The 16,858-nt window shown below is 33.5% G+C and overlaps 1 protein-coding gene and 1 long non-coding RNA gene across 4 annotated transcripts in view; one reads left to right on the forward strand and one right to left on the reverse strand.

Moving 5' to 3' along the window:
• LOC130012516 (cyclin-dependent kinase 9-like) overlaps positions 1 to 16,858 on the reverse strand; it is an 81,585-nt gene that overhangs the window by 41,895 nt on the left and 22,832 nt on the right. The window lies entirely within an intron of this gene.
• Positions 10,411 to 12,717, forward strand: LOC130012523 (uncharacterized). Of its 2 annotated transcripts, none has more exons than XR_008787961.1 (3): positions 10,411 to 10,595; positions 11,003 to 11,235; positions 12,645 to 12,717. It is a non-coding gene; the product is annotated as an uncharacterized LOC130012523 (long non-coding RNA). The 2 variants fall into 2 exon arrangements; XR_008787962.1 differs by having other exon boundaries at positions 11,003 to 11,220; positions 12,645 to 12,694.

Consider the following 16,858-nt stretch of genomic DNA (forward strand, 5'->3'; position numbering starts at 1 on the left):
TAACAATTTTGATAGTTCAATGGCAATTACTGACATTATGAAAAAAAGATTTAATCTGGTGGATTAACAATGTAAGGGCCCAGTCACAAGCAATATATCATGGTAAAATTGATATGATTATTACATGTGATGCTTCTTTGCAAGGCTGGGTGGGCTGTAATATCAGATTTAGAGTTTGGGGGTCGATGGTCAGACTCTGAAAAATTACATCATATAAATTACTTAGAAATGTTAGCTTGTTGGTTTGCTCTCAAATCATGTAAAGGATTAAAATCTAAACATGTAAAACTTCTAACTGATAATACAACAGCTGTGTATTATATTAATAATATGGGTGGTTTACAATCGACATCTTGTGATCATCTTGCTAAAGACATTTGGCTTTGGTGTAGATCTTTGGACATTTGGTTGACTGCCAGTCATATTCCAGGCTCTAGTAATATAGCTGATAAACCATCGAGAAAGTTTTGTCATGAAACTGAGTGGGGTCTTGATAAAGCTATTTTTCAGGATATTGTCAAGAAATTAGGCACTCCGGATATTGACTTATTTGCGTCAAGATTGAACGCAAAGGTTGATCGGTTTTGTTCTTGGGGTCCAGACCCCTCAGCTATGTTTATTGATGCATTTACTTTGAATTGGAGTGATTTTTATGCCTATATTTTCCCACCTTTCAGTTTGATTGGCAGATGTATACAGAAGATTCAGACAGACAAAGGAAAGGCAATTTTGCTTCTCCCCATTTGGCCAACACAGCCATGGTTTACAAGTCTAATGAATATATTGGTGGAGGTACCTTTGATTCTTCCAATGTCGGACAGCCTACTCATTCATTCCCATACGGGGGAAATGCATCCTTTGCGGAAATCGCTGGTGATGATGGTTTGTCATGTTTCAGGCGACAGTTTAGAAAACAAGGCTTTTCTGCAGAGGCAACCAATATCTTTTTGTCAAGTTGGAGACCTGGCACAAAGAAACAGTACCAGACTTATCATAAAAAATGGTTTTTGTACTGTGACGAAACAGAAATTAATCCGTTTCAAGTTTCTATAGGAACAGTTATAGAATTTTTGACTAATCAATTTGAATGTGGTCTACAGTATAGTGCAATTAACATAGCACGGTCAGCTTTAGGTATTATTATTGACGGATTTGCCGTTGGTAGCCATCCCATTGTAATTAAATTCATGAAAGGTGTATATAATTTGCGGATGGCTTTGCCTAAACTTTCTTGTGTTTGGGATGTTTCAAAAGCTTTACAGTATTTAATAACATTTTTTCCACTGGAAGATTTGAGTTTGAAGGATTTGTCATTGAAATTGGTCATGTTAATTTCATTGACCTGTGCGTCTCGTGTGCAGACAATTGATTCATTGAAACTTTCAAATATGTGTCAGGAAAAATCCTATTTTATGTTTGGTTTTGGTACACTTTTGAAAACTTCAAGGCCAGGACATCCTGTGAAGGAATTGAAAATGTGTGCTTATCCAATGGATAACAGACTGTGTATATATGTTGCATTAAAAGAATATTTGAAGAGGACATCTTCTATAAGGGGCGATGTGGATAAACTTTTTGTTAGTTATGTAAAACCTCATCGAGAAGTTTCGCGAGAAACTATTGCATGATGGATTCGTGTTGTGATGGACAGGTCTGGTGTTGACATCAGGAAGTTTACAGCGCACAGTGTTAGGGCTGCCGCTGTTAGTAAAGCTAAAATAAATAATGTGTCAATTGACGATATCATAAGCAAGGCCGGTTGGTCTAATTCTAGGACTTTTGCTAAATATTACAATAAGGAAATTGTTAATGATGATAATTTTGCTCAAGGAGTATTAAAATTGTAGTATATGTTTCAATTTGATTACTTGTTTGTTAATTTTTGTGATTAGGCTTTAAAGTCTCACGTGATCTCGTAATGGATATTTACGAAATAGAATTTGAAAATTAAACGAAACTTACCTTGGTTAAGTTGAAGTTTGATTTGGATTCTATGAGTAAATAGAATCCATGAAGAGATTACGTGCCACTCACGTAATCTCTTCATGGATTCTATTTACTCATAGAATCCAAATCAAACTTCAAACTTAACCAAGGTAAGTTTCGTTTAATTTTCAAATTTTACTGATAACCCTATTTATTCGGCTGTAGCCAATCTTTTGGACACGAAGGGGTACCAATTTAAGGATAAAGCAGATATTAAGCAATCAATTAAACTATTAACTGAACATTTTTCACCAGTGTTAGCAGCAAATGGCTGTGACACTTTGAAAATACAACATGAATTTGATACGGTGCATCTCCATCAAGCCTTGAAATAACTGCCAAGTTTCAGCCTGACATCATGTCAGGCTGAACTGATTTTCGGCCGGACATTTCAGATTTTCAGCCTGACAAATACTTTATAAAGTATATTAAACCAAAAAACTGTTGAAATTTACTATGTTTATATATATTATTATACATACATTTATTAATAAAATAAATTGATGACTCACATACAACCTGGAGTTTAAAGTTTTTATATGTATATGGAATACAACTTTATAGTTCATATAATAATGTCATTAATCTCTTTGGTGGGGCTGGGGATTAAGATTCAAATTTAACTAAAGAATAGACATCTTGAGTTGTCGTAAATGGTTCAGAATCTGCCAAGTCATTTTTGATCCACTTTTCTAGTCTACGGTTCGTGTTTGTAATTTTCGAACTGGTGACGGCGACGGCCCCCGTTTAGAAGTGTCTTAATGAGAGACATAAGACACAGTACCAGTCTTTGAATTTTCTGGAACGGTCCCACTAGCCGGGATATCCGTGTTCGAGGGTTGGGAAAAGTAAGAAGTTATTTTATTCGACATGTTTTCACGGCTCTTCTATTTACATTCACATCGGAAGTGTCCAACAAAGTGAGATATTTTCGTATAAAAAGTCTGTCTCTAATTACATGTACATGTACATCCATAGTCAACTTGAACATTTTCTTGTAAACTAATTTTAAAATATTATTACTTTTATTACTAATAATTTATATAATTACATGTCATGTTAGGTGTGATTTAGAGCTAATCATATATACGAAAGTAACGCAAAGCTAGCTACGAGACTCGAATAACCAGTGTAAAAGAACCGATTCTCAATATTATTCATTATTTTATCTTCACGCGGCCGAGAGAGATACATGTGTAAATAGTAATATTTTTACTATGACTCGGGTCGTTGATATAACCAGCGTAAAAGAGTCGATTCTAAAACTTATTGAAGATTTTATCTGCACGCGGCCGAGATATAAATAGTAACATTTTCACTATGACTCGGGTCATTGATATTTTTGGTCCTGGACTTTCGAGTCTAATAATAAATAGCGATCGACTCGAATATTTTTGACTTAATGTTTTACAAAAACACGGTCGGACAATTATGTCCGGACGAAAGGCAATTTGGCCTGTCAAAAGGGGTCAATTCGCCCGGACATTGTCCGTGTCCGGACGCTTATTTCAGCGCTTGATCTCCATGTTAAAACATTTCAAAAAAATTCATCAAGTCACAATGTTTGGCCGCAACTTTTTCAGTCAAGACTTGATTTAGCTATTGATAATTTTTTGCATTTAGCAGAAATCGCAATAGTTGTACCAATAAGTAGTGCTGAGGTTGAGAGAGTATTCAGCAAATTTGTAAAAATTTTAACAAAAGACAATCTTTAAAAAATCAGACAATTGAAGATTTGTTAATAATTAGCAGTTATGGTGTCAGTTTCAATAATTGTGAAGAGCTGTACAATAAAGCCGTTGAACACTTTCTCCAAACAAATCCTGATGGCGGTGTCGCCAAAAGAAGTAGACGTCCCTGGGGGTATAAAGCAGTGATGGGATTTTGCCCGTATATTCCGGACTTGTCCGAATCTTTTTTCCAAACGCCAAAAATTGTCCGACCGGGAATATGCCCAATCGAACATCAAGACATGGTGAATAATATTCAAAATTCCAAAATTAATATAGTTTACTGAGTGTATAACTACCACTCAACCCGATTATCGTCGATAATACGCTGGGTTTATTAGGTAATTAAGTGATCAACGTATTTATCGTGTTATACCGTCTATAGTATAAACCTACCTTGATTTAACTACTTAATCTGCCTTGATTGACTGACTTAATCCTTTGTCGGACAATTCATCAATCTAATCTTAAACAGAAGTCATTGCTTTCCTTTTGTCGGACTACTCATCAATTCAATAAGAATGATTAGCCGAGTTTGATGTAGGGTACCGGAATCTGCCGAGGTTTGCCGAGTGGGTTTCACGTAACATCCAGTTGTGCCCCTTATTTTAACTCTTCAGTTCTTTCGTGTTCTCTGTTTCTAAGTCAAACACGTACTTTCCCGTTATAAAATTTATTATTTTATTAAAGGCTCAATACCACTCTTGTTGTAACTGAATAATATGTCCCAATCTTCATTCTGGTCAACAAATTGTACTATTTTACAATATTCCAATTAATTGGTGATACAAATTTCATCTTAACACACCTAATTTCAAAAATTGGAAAAATTCAACTAAATGATTTGAAAAGCCTGACGTAAAGCTTTTCAAATGTGACTTGGATTTAAAAATATTTTTGAGCCCTCTGGACAAGTAAAATAGGATTTAATGGATAATTTACACAACAGGTAGGACACTAACACATCTAGTACTTAGAATAAGGCTATTTTTTATTTTCTGGAGCTGTCAAGCCAGCAAGAGTGTTATTGTCCCTTTAAGAAATTTGCGAAGAAATGTCTGAAGAGGAGATTTTTAATTTCCCCAGTGCGAAGAAATCACTGCAAGAAATAAACTGTTACGGCAAACTGAAGAATTCGTTTGATGTGATCAAAGGGAAATAACTACATTTTACTCAGTATTATTTAGGTCATAAGCGACAAAGATATGCCGAGCGGTGGCGGATTCTGTCTTACAAACGAAGTTGATCAAGTTTCTTTCTACACCTTGGTTTTGCTATGGAATGCTATTATTTTATTGTCTAATGTCAAATAAATGAAAAAAAAAAAATCTACATGTATACAGAATAATATCACAGCATAAACTCGCATATAATTTGTGTACAAATTATGATTGTTTTCAGACCAATGGTAAGTCAAAATAATTTGCGGATATTGTCGATTATCGATCGGTGGATGGTCCGCGATAATCGATACTTGAAACAGGATCGATTGCCAGCCCTAACTACCACTACCAGGTGTATTTGGCAACACTGATCAGTACTCTAAGAAAAGATGGAGACGTATTCAACATCTAGATAACCAGTTTTGGACCAGATGGAAAACAGAGTATCTCCACAACCTCCAAGAACGATCCAAATGGAATAAACCACATAGAAACATTCGAGTCAACGACGTGGTGATTGTTGAAAGTGATAATGACTCTCGTAATAATTGGCAGTTAGCCCGTGTCATCCAGACTTACAGTAGTGATGATGGATTAGTTCGAAAAGTTAAAACTCGTCGTTGCAGATTGAACCATCGATAAGAAAGGCAAACGTACTAAACCACCGACTTATATCGAAAGACCAATACACAAGATTGTTCTATTGCTTCCGAATACATAAATGAATGGGGTATTTCCCCATCGAGAAGCCAAGATAGAGACTGTATTGTGCTTATCATTTTCAAACCTTATTGTGTTGAACTTTTTAATGTTATTTAGAGAATGGCGGACTTTTGAGTTCGTTTATACTTTTTCTTTAAAAGACTCATAATATGACTTTGAAAGTGATGTGTGGTAAATTGTTGCCAATTTAGGGTAGCCATGTTACGGAGATAGAGATGCTATTATGTTTGATATTTCATAATTTTAAAATTCTGTAGACATTCCGTTCACCATCCGTAATATTGTAAATTAAGAAATTGTTTGAGTAGTCAATCCGTAATTTCCCTATAACCGGCAGACATGTGTCTCATGTGAAGAGCATGGCTGCATTTTCAATTGTTATCAAGTTGTATGCCATCACAAAGATTTTTACATGCTTCATATAGAATTAAAATTGTTATTTGTTACGACTTTGATTATGCCTGAAGTCCAGTACACCTGAATATCCAATACGGCCAACTCGGGGACGTAAAGCCGTTACACCTACTTCTATAAATAAGTTATGGGCAGATAAAAGGATTTTTGAAATACAATTAGCATACTTACATGGAATGGATTTGGTCAAATAATATTGTAAGTTAAAATTATGACAGAAATGCTGATAAAAGAGGCTTTTTGATGAATTACAAATAGGTTCTACACATAATTGTTTTAAAACAACTCAAATTATATGCTTACTAGTTTTGAAATATGACGAGTTACAAGGTTTTCTCCACATGTCCAGTACTCTCCCTTTAATGATCAAAATGTCGGATTTACGAATCATATTAAATTTAAATATTGTCATTGTAAAAGGTGGCAAATCACATATAATTACAACATAATAAACTATAATAACATGAGAATACTCTGAGCAGAGACAATTAATTGGCAGCTGTACTTATCTAAATTGATTTCATTTATTTATTTCAAAACAAGTTACAATAAATACAGCTATAATATTGAATTGTTTATTGCACTATATATAGGTGGAAAAGGTGATTTTGAGATTATGATTATACATTTGATTTTATAAGTTTTTCAAGTAGATCTCATCATTCTTCTCACAAAACTTTTTACAGATTCAAAATCGGATGAATTTTTTTTTTTTTATGGAGGCTCAAAGTTGTGATTTTTGACTTTTCGCGGAAGAAAGGTTTTTCAACACCTTGAAAAAGTCATTTTTGGTGTTTTTTGCGATGCCATATTTCATTTCGTATCGAAACTATCAAAAATGTAGATGTAAATTCATGAAATACAACTTTAAGGCTAATTATGTTTCGATTTTCACATTTGTGTAACAATTACTCCGATTTCCCCAGCAACTCCAAAATACATAGGTTTTCTCAAAAATTCCATTTTGTCAAAGTGATTTTGGTCAATTTTTTCATTAAAAATGGTCTTATATCTAAAATATTGAACCTGGTTGTTATAAATGCATTTTAAAGTCAGTAGCTATCAAGTAAGATAAACAGAAAAAAAAATAGTAAAAATATCTAAATGCCTTCTCTCAAAAGCTGAATATATGTTCATTTTTTAACAATTTTCCGCGGCACACAATTGCCTATTTTTGGGGCGTTTTTGGGTCATTAGTAAAATAAGAAGGAATGGAGATACACAAGCAAGCCTTGAAATAACTGCCAAGTTTCAGCCTGACATCATGTCAGGCTGAACTGATTTTCGGCCGGACATTTCAGATTTTCAGCCTGACAAATACTTTATAAAGTATATTAAACCAAAAAACTGTTGAAATTTACTATGTTTATATATATTATTATACATACATTTATTAATAAAATAAATTGATGACTCACATACAACCTGGAGTTTAAAGTTTTTATATGTATATGGAATACAACTTTATAGTTCATATAATAATGTCATTAATCTCTTTGGTGGGGCTGGGGATTAAGATTCAAATTTAACTAAAGAATAGACATCTTGAGTTGTCGTAAATGGTTCAGAATCTGCCAAGTCATTTTTGATCCACTTTTCTAGTCTACGGTTCGTGTTTGTAATTTTCGAACTGGTGACGGCCCCTGTTTAGAAGTGTCTTAATGAGAGACATAAGACACAGTACCAGTCTTTGAATTTTCTGGAACGGTCCCACTAGCCGGGATATCCGTGTTCGAGGGTTGGGAAAAGTAAGAAGTTATTTTATTCGACATGTTTTCACGGCTCTTCTATTTACATTCACATCGGAAGTGTCCAACAAAGTGAGATATTTTCGTATAAAAAGTCTGTCTCTAATTACATGTACATGTACATCCATAGTCAACTTGAACATTTTCTTGTAAACTAATTTTAAAATATTATTACTTTTATTACTAATAATTTATATAATTACATGTCATGTTAGGTGTGATTTAGAGCTAATCATATATACGAAAGTAACGCAAAGCTAGCTACGAGACTCGAATAACCAGTGTAAAAGAACCGATTCTCAATATTATTCATTATTTTATCTTCACGCGGCCGAGAGAGATACATGTGTAAATAGTAATATTTTTACTATGACTCGGGTCGTTGATATAACCAGCGTAAAAGAGTCGATTCTAAAACTTATTGAAGATTTTATCTGCACGCGGCCGAGATATAAATAGTAACATTTTCACTATGACTCGGGTCATTGATATTTTTGGTCCTGGACTTTCGAGTCTAATAATAAATAGCGATCGACTCGAATATTTTTGACTTAATGTTTTACAAAAACACGGTCGGACAATTATGTCCGGACGAAAGGCAATTTGGCCTGTCAAAAGGGGTCAATTCGCCCGGACATTGTCCGTGTCCGGACGCTTATTTCAGCGCTTGTACACAAGTGAAATTATGGGAATATGTCAAAAAGTTTGTGAATTTTTAAAATTACTTATTTTTAATCCGTCATATATTATCAATTTTGGTTGTCATAGCAACCAAAATGGAAAAAATGCAATTTTTGACCATTTTCAACGCGGTTTACCATCACCCAAAAAGTGATCACCACATTTAAAGATAGGTTGCCAGGCAACGAAACATACGCCCACAGCAGCTAAATCGTCCGGGCAATCAACAATTGTTGTCGCATATTTTTACTTCTTTCGGTAATGAAACATTTATAATACACTCATGAAGTAATTATCAGAAAACCATTAGAATTTGTTTGGTTTTTAATATCATGGATTTAGCTCTTCAAATCATAAAAATTCATTGAAAATCAATAATACTTGTTCGTCTCAAGCTCTTAAACTCTGTGTATCAATCTGAAGTCAATCGGATGATAACTTTAGCCTCTAGAGCGTCACAAGATTTTTCAAAGTGATCAAGGGCCATAACTGTGACAGTAATTATCGAAAGTCACTGAAAATGAATAGACTTCTTTGTCTCATGACCTTAAACACTGTGTATAAATTTAAAGTCAATCAGATATTGACTTTAGCCTCTAGAGCGTCCACAAGATTTTTCAAAAGTGATCAAGGGCCATAACTCTGGCAGTAAATATCGAAAATCGCTGAAAATGAATAGGCTTCTTCTTCTCATGACCTTAAACACTGTGTATAAATTTAAAGTCAATCGGATATTAACTTTGGCCTTTAGAGCGTCCACAAGATTTTTTGAAGTGATCAAGGGCCATAACTCTGGCAGTAATTATTGGAAATCGCTGAAAGGCTTCTTCGTCTCATGACCTTAAACACTGTGTATAAATTTAACATCAAATGGATATTAACTTTGACCTCTAGAGCGTCCACAAGATTTTTTGAAGTGATCAAGGGCCATAACTCTGGCAGTAATTATTGGAAATCGCTGAAAATCAATAGGCTTCTTCGTCTCATGACCTTAAACACTGTGTATAAATTTAACGTCAATTGGATATTAACTTTGACCTCTAGGGCGTCCACAAGATTTTTTGAAGTGATCAAGGGCCATAACTCTGGCAGTAATTATCGGAAATCGCTGAAAATCAATAAACTTCTTTGATTCATGGCCTTAAACACTGTATATAAATTTAAAGTCAATCGGATATTAACTTTAGCCTATAGAGCGTCCACAAGCAATTGTGGACGCCGGACCGACAGACCGACGGACGGACGGGGGCGACGACAATATACGACCACATTGAAATGTGGGCGTATAAAAATAAGCATTTTAAAATATTTGAAACCCATTAAGGACCCCCCCATTAAGGAGTTTGAGTGGTTACCATAGCAACCACTGTATATTTTTTTTTAATTATTTTTCAATAATTATGACATCAATATTGATAATTGTATTATCTAAAATCAGAAGCTATTGGGCAAGATTTTAAAAAAATAAATAAAATCAAAATCTTTATAAATATGTCTTCTCTCAAGAGCTGAAAACATTCCGCGGTAGCAAATTGCCCATTTATTTGGCTGGTATTAAGACATACTGTAAATGAAATATGAAGGAATTGAAATCTTGAAGTGAATTTTGTTTACAAGTCCAGAATTTTGTGAATATTAAAAATTACATATCTTTACTCTTGTATATTTAACATATATTTTGTTGTCAGCAACCAAAACGAAAAACAAACCCAAAAAATGCAATTTTATATCATTTTGAATGGTACGTGTTCTTACCATAATGAAACATGTGATCACTGATCACCCATTTTAAAGAAAGCTTTTAGCATTTAAAAGCAATGTGATATTAAATGTTATAAATTGTATAATGGTTATAAATTGCATAATTTTTAGTAAAATATTAAGAACTTTGGGTGGTTGCCATAGCAGCTATATAATTTTAAAAATAACATACCGGTAACTGTTGTTTCACTATTGTCTGTAGCGATGCTAAACGCCGCTAGGAGCGCTGGCTGTACTATTTACAGACATCACAAAAAGTTGACCGAGAAAAGTATACGTCGTGTTACGCCTTGTCATGAATATTCAAAGTGTCAAACATTGACCACGTGATGTTTACCATCGAGAAAAATAGATGAACTTGCTGTCGAGTAGGATTTTGAGAAGCTGAGGTAAGATTTTCTGATATTTTTCATGAATTGAAAATTTGAAGTTGAGAGAAATTTTCGAAAAAGGCCCTCGACGCTCAAGATTTTGGTATATTTGGAAAGCCCAATTCATTAACTACTTAGTTTGACCATTTGTTAAGTCCGTATCCCCCGTAGGAATTCGTAAAATGGCTGAAATTGAACCATGTAGAATTAAAGGGAGGTAACTCGTGGTTGATCAGGGTTCAGACCATAATTAACCCCCCCCCCCCCCACAGACTTCAGTGTAAAAAAAATGATGTTAGATTTGGACAGGTTTTTTTTATTATATTGAATGTTACTAAAGCTACCAACCAAACTTTAGCCAGACATTTCACTAACAAAGGATAAAAATTGTGAATGTTGTTGACCACCTTGGATTTTTTTTTCAGGAACTGTAGCTGAAGAAGTAAGCTACATAATATATACTCATCCAAATCCAAACATAGCCAAAGGCGATCCCTGATATTACTTGGTACAACATAAAATAGACAAATGATGATGATATAGAGGCCTACTCATACAATTTGCATGAGGACTATAAAAAGGGGGGCTTGAAACTGACTGTTTCTCAGCATTCTCAAGAAAGTCCATAATTATTATAAATTTGGTATGAATCATAGAAGTTAGTTTAATTTATTGTTTGAAATCAGTCTTAGTAATCTTATTTTTGTTATTTCAATATTTGTGATAATATTTATTTTATTTTTAACATTTTCTACCTGAAAGAAGTGGCCTGATGCGTCAAATGTTTTTGTTTATTTTGAAAAATATCGCATATGAATAATGTGATTATTTTATATTGTTATTATTGTTTGTTTTTGTAAGATACATGTATTAGAAATCTTATATTTGTTGATAAATGTGATAATGGTTTCTTTTTTTTTATCATTTATTTTAAACCGGTGGGTGAACATTTTTAATTTCATATTAAAAAGTAACAGATATGAATTTTGATCTTATTGTGATTTTGTTTTTAATATTTTTATATTTTTATGACATAGATAATGTCTCGGCAAGATGTATCACCATCTGAATGTTTATATTGTTTTTATTTTCATGGGATAATGTCTCAACAAGAAAGCTAGACTTCTACCACTGATATTATAATATAGTATATCGTAATGCACATGTATCACAACTTAATTTTTTTAATACTCTTTCATGTAGATTATATCTTACTTTTTATAAGCTTACCTTTTAATTTGGACTCTTTTAAGATATTCAAATGTTTTAATTATGTCTATTAATTATGTCTGTTTTTATTTGAAATTGTAGTGATGTTGATCACAAAAATATAGCTGTTATATAAATCATAGTTTAATTGTTAATTTTCATTCCTGAAACAAACAATTTCAAATTGATGTACATGGCAGCTTCTAAACAACTAAAGCAGTTGGCGTGGCAAAAGAGGCAAATCTGCCAAAAGCTTACAGGTTTATTTCTCATTTTGCCACACACTTTCATGATTTTTAAAAATATCCACAGTATACGTTAGTATAACCGGTTTATAATTGTTGTATGACTGTGAATGGCCAGTGGTCAATGGCCTCGGAACCAGTAGGTGCCCAATTACATACATAAACTTGTTTCTCTTCGACATTGACATCATACAGTCAAAAATTGTCATGCAAAAAATAAATAACAGAACAGACTGAAAACACTTTTATGTGTGCTTATTCATTAAAAAATAAGCCTCTGTATTAATGTCAAAGCGCTACAATTTAAGTACACACAAATTTGAAAAATTTTTTGCTGTGATTTGTGCGAAATCGGCACGGATCCCAACTTTGAACCTCTGTAACATAAAAAGTATATACTAGAATATTATAGCGACAATTTGGCTTTATCAAGTACATCTAGATCTTTAATTAGTGCAATTTTCATAGACCTATCTTGTATAGTTACTGAGATATTGGCTTCGGTCACTATTTTGCGGTTTTTAAAAAAAGCCGTTTTTTAGCGCCTCTGGTTTGCCTTCTTTAAAACGCTATAACTTTTTTAATTTTCAATATTTTTTCGAAATTTTTTCAGATTATTCATTCTAGATAGTTCACAATTGCAGTATCGTTGTCATTTTTGAGTCAATGGTTGTATCTGAAAACCCGTTGGCAATGCTATTGTCTGTTCTCTGCATGTATTGCTTACATGCTACAAGAAGATTTCTATTTTGTATATACATTATTATCTAACAACATTGACCAATAAAAACAAATTATTTGTGGTGCATCTAAATAATTCTCTAAAACGTTTAAAAGAAGACTAGGTAGGTCCAGTGATGGGATTTCAAAAAAATTCATGTCGGACATTTTTTCCCGAAAATAAAGGGGCATAACTCTTACCGTAATTTAAGCAGACGTTTTCAAAACACAATTAAGAATCATGTGTCAACAAAATATATTCAAATTCATATGTAAAAAAAAAATAGGCGCACCTCGTTATATTTCATGTTTAAAACCTGTACGGTATTCAAATTTATGTCAATAATATTCCTACAAAATTACATGACATCGTAATACTATAGAATTGGCAGCGTGCCGACTGCTGCCGATCTGTTTCAAACTCCCCCAAAATTACCGTATTTTTCGGGTCATACGTCAGTACATTTTTCAGCAAAGTCCGACATTCGTCTGATACTCCGTTTCGATTTATATACGGAAGGTAAAAAAATGACATCCCGAAATTTATTTGGCCGTAAACCGTAGTTAACGACGCCCTATGAGCGAGTGTAACCAACTTCTAAATAATTGCATTCAACTGTAGCACGCGCTATCGTCTAAAACAATTAACTACTTACGTCATTCCAATCGAAATATTCGTCAACATTTCTTAGCGTGTTTATTTATTTATTTAAAGACATAAACCCCCTTCAAAATATGATCATAAATCCGACAATATGCTATCAAAATTGAATCTTTTCTCGAACATCAGGCGTATTGGATTCAGCACGTATACATCTCTTAATTTCACGTGTCTCGCGAGATTTGTACTTTCATTTTAATTACTGAACTCTATAAGCGCCATGTGTGTGAAATATTTAACTTCGGCTTCCACCGAAAATATATCACAGACAAGTTATCGGATACAATGTATGTTGATTTGAGGTGTTATATACTATCAGGATATGTGACATATATGACTAATTTCTACGTGTTATTGTCCAACACAAAGGAGATTAAAACGTGAGACAATGGTCAATGGAGAAATCACGGGTTAATCAGATTAAGTTTCTAATCACTCTTATTGGATTGATATATCGTCCGACAAAGGAGAAGCAATGACTTCTGTTCAGGATTGATTTGATGAATTGGCCGATAAAGAATTAGTTCAGCCAATCAAGGCAGAATAGTAGTTAATCAAGGTAGGTGTGTAAGACGATATAACACGATAAATAGTCGATCACTTAATTACCTAACCAAACAGCCTATTATCAACGATAATCGGGTTGCACGGTAGTTATACACTCAGTACACTATATTAATTTTGGAATTTGAATATTATTCACCATGTCTTGATGTCCGATTGGGCATATTCCCGGTCGGACAATTTTGGGCGTTTCGAAAAAAAGATTCGGACAAGTCCGGAATATACGGGTAAAATCCCATCACTGGTAGGTACCCATACGACAGTACGCTAAGGTACATCATACATGTCATGTAGGCCTAGGGTGGCACTAATGCTAGGATTTTGACTGGAAGAATTGTTTTGTTTTTACAATGAAGGTCTACTTTACATTTGAACATTTTTATCATTCCTCCAAATGTAGACTATCGTGGAGCAACTCCCCTTTTTTTATTCGTATATTTTCGTCAACAACATCAAATCTAGGCCTATTAAATTTAATTCTGCAGCCTTCACCCTGTGTTTGTCGGCCTAGATTCTATTTGTTTTTACTGACTAACAAATAAAATTTGGTGTTAAATACATGTATTTTCCCAAAATTACAATGAATTAAACATATAAATAATTAGTATAAAAACCGATATAATGATAAAATATTGAATAAATTGCCTTTGTAACTGTACCGCCATTTTATTGACTTACCACGGCACTAATCTCAAAGGAAATGTTGTAAATCGTCAACGGAAATTCCAGAATTTGAGCCATTATTTAAATTATTTTTTGTTAATTCTTTTGCCATTCCAACTTTATTTGGATATTACAATGGTCAGAAATCATGTTATTATTATCCGTAAGTCCGTTCCTTCAGACGAATACAAGTCGCAACCGGAAATGATTCTCCCATACCGTGTTGATATTTACCGATTTCATTTTCATTCGTGTGCACATTAAATACTTCAAATTAGGCATGAACAACAGAGAATTAAGTAATTCAGAACATTGAAATACTTGTCTATGTTTGGAAATTTTTTAACGGTTGAAAAATATTTGGTGTTAAACGTAAAGGCGTGTGTAATAGGAGCTGAGACGAGAGGAAATTTCCCTTCGATAAAAGCGTGCGAATATGAGTCACGTGATGTAAACATTGTGGATCATGGTCGAGATCAGGCATCAAAATAATGGAATTATCTATCATTATGTCTTTTCAGGCAAGTCATTTATTTATATAACATAACGCTTATTTCATAAATGAACAATGAGTTGCATTTAGACGTAATTTACCGTGAATATGGGTCTTAGGAACTTGAAATTATTTTTTTCTTCGCGCGTTGAAATGACGTCATCACACGCCAAACTACGTTATTAATTATTTCCCAAAACATTTCCCGATGTATACCATTTTCAAATGCCCGGCGAGGTCACTTAACATGCTCCGATTTTGTTGATTTTAATAGCATCGAAACGGCAATAAAACAAAATTTCGATCGGTCGGAGGTGCTATATTGGCAAATTTCCTCAAAAAAAGATTATGTGAATTGAAGTGTTCAACTTAAAAAAAAAAGCATGGTATTTTGAAATGTCAACAAAGCACCCCCGACCGATCGAAAGATCGTTCAATTATCTTTCTAATGATATTAAAATGAAAAAGAAATATTAATAATGAGTGACCTCGCCGAGCATTTGAAGTGGGGTACCCTCATTTAAAAACGTGACAAAATTTTTCTGCGTAACGTCAAAACACGGCAAATTGACGTTTTTCAACTTACGCTTATGAAATAAATAAAACGAACACGTATATAAAAATTATATCAAACAAAAGAAAATAATATCTGCTTCCAAAATATTTTTAAATTACTACAAAAGATTAAGTAGCCACTGTTTGACGTTAAATTAAAAAAGGGTTACAAATACGGGAAAAACGACTTTCTTCCAACGCGGGCAATGGAGCTGTGACATCTACTATATATACCACAATATGTTTCATGCATACAATTACTTGTTTTAATAAACTATTAATCAATCACTAATTACAATACACTACAACGAATTGCAACGAAAGTATACATTAGTTTGTTATCAACAAAAATCACATACACAAGTTATCTCTCATGAACCTCCAATTTGGGCACAAAGCAGTGAGGCTTCTTAAATTCAACTAAATTCTTATTTTGTGTTTCCACAGTCAACAGTTTTGGAGTTATTGGGTGTTGTTTTGGAGTTATTGGGTAATACGACGTGCCCTACATTATTATTATTATTATTGTTCGATTTATATAGCGCTTTATTACACATGAGTGTTTCTAAGCACATTCACAACAAAACAGTTCAAAAACATTTTTGAAATAAATATGTTTTTAAGTTAATCTTAAACCTCTGGATGGAAGAGGACTCTCGAAGAGATTTTAAAAGATCATTCCACATTTTAGCTGCTCTGACTTAGAAAGCATATTCACCAGAACGTTTATTTTATTTAGGAATCCTCAATATGCTACGATCACTTGAAGAATGCAGGTTGGATCGACGAGGAGAATAGAAATCAAAGAGTTCTTTTAAATAACTGGGTGCAGTGTCAGAATAAATTGATTTAAACACATTCACAAGAGCTTTAAATTGAACCCTCGCTCGAACTGGAAGTCAATGGAGTTTCTGTAACTTAGCTGATATATGATCAAATTTTCGTGTTCTAGTTATGAGGCGTGCAGCATTGTTTTGTACTATTTGTAGTCTGTTTTAACTGTTTCTGGATGCTCCTAATGTAATAGAAGAGAATTTGCATAGTCCATATGCGATGTTACTAATGCTCTAACAACACTCTGGCAAGCATCACTATTAAGATTAGAGCGTATTCTCGAAATAGCTCTCATTTGAAGATACATTTTCCGTATGATACTATTGATTTGGGGAAC

Source organism: Patella vulgata, chromosome 1, assembly GCF_932274485.2.
Source record: "Patella vulgata chromosome 1, xgPatVulg1.2, whole genome shotgun sequence".
In the NCBI taxonomy this organism is placed as follows: domain Eukaryota; kingdom Metazoa; phylum Mollusca; class Gastropoda; family Patellidae; genus Patella; species Patella vulgata.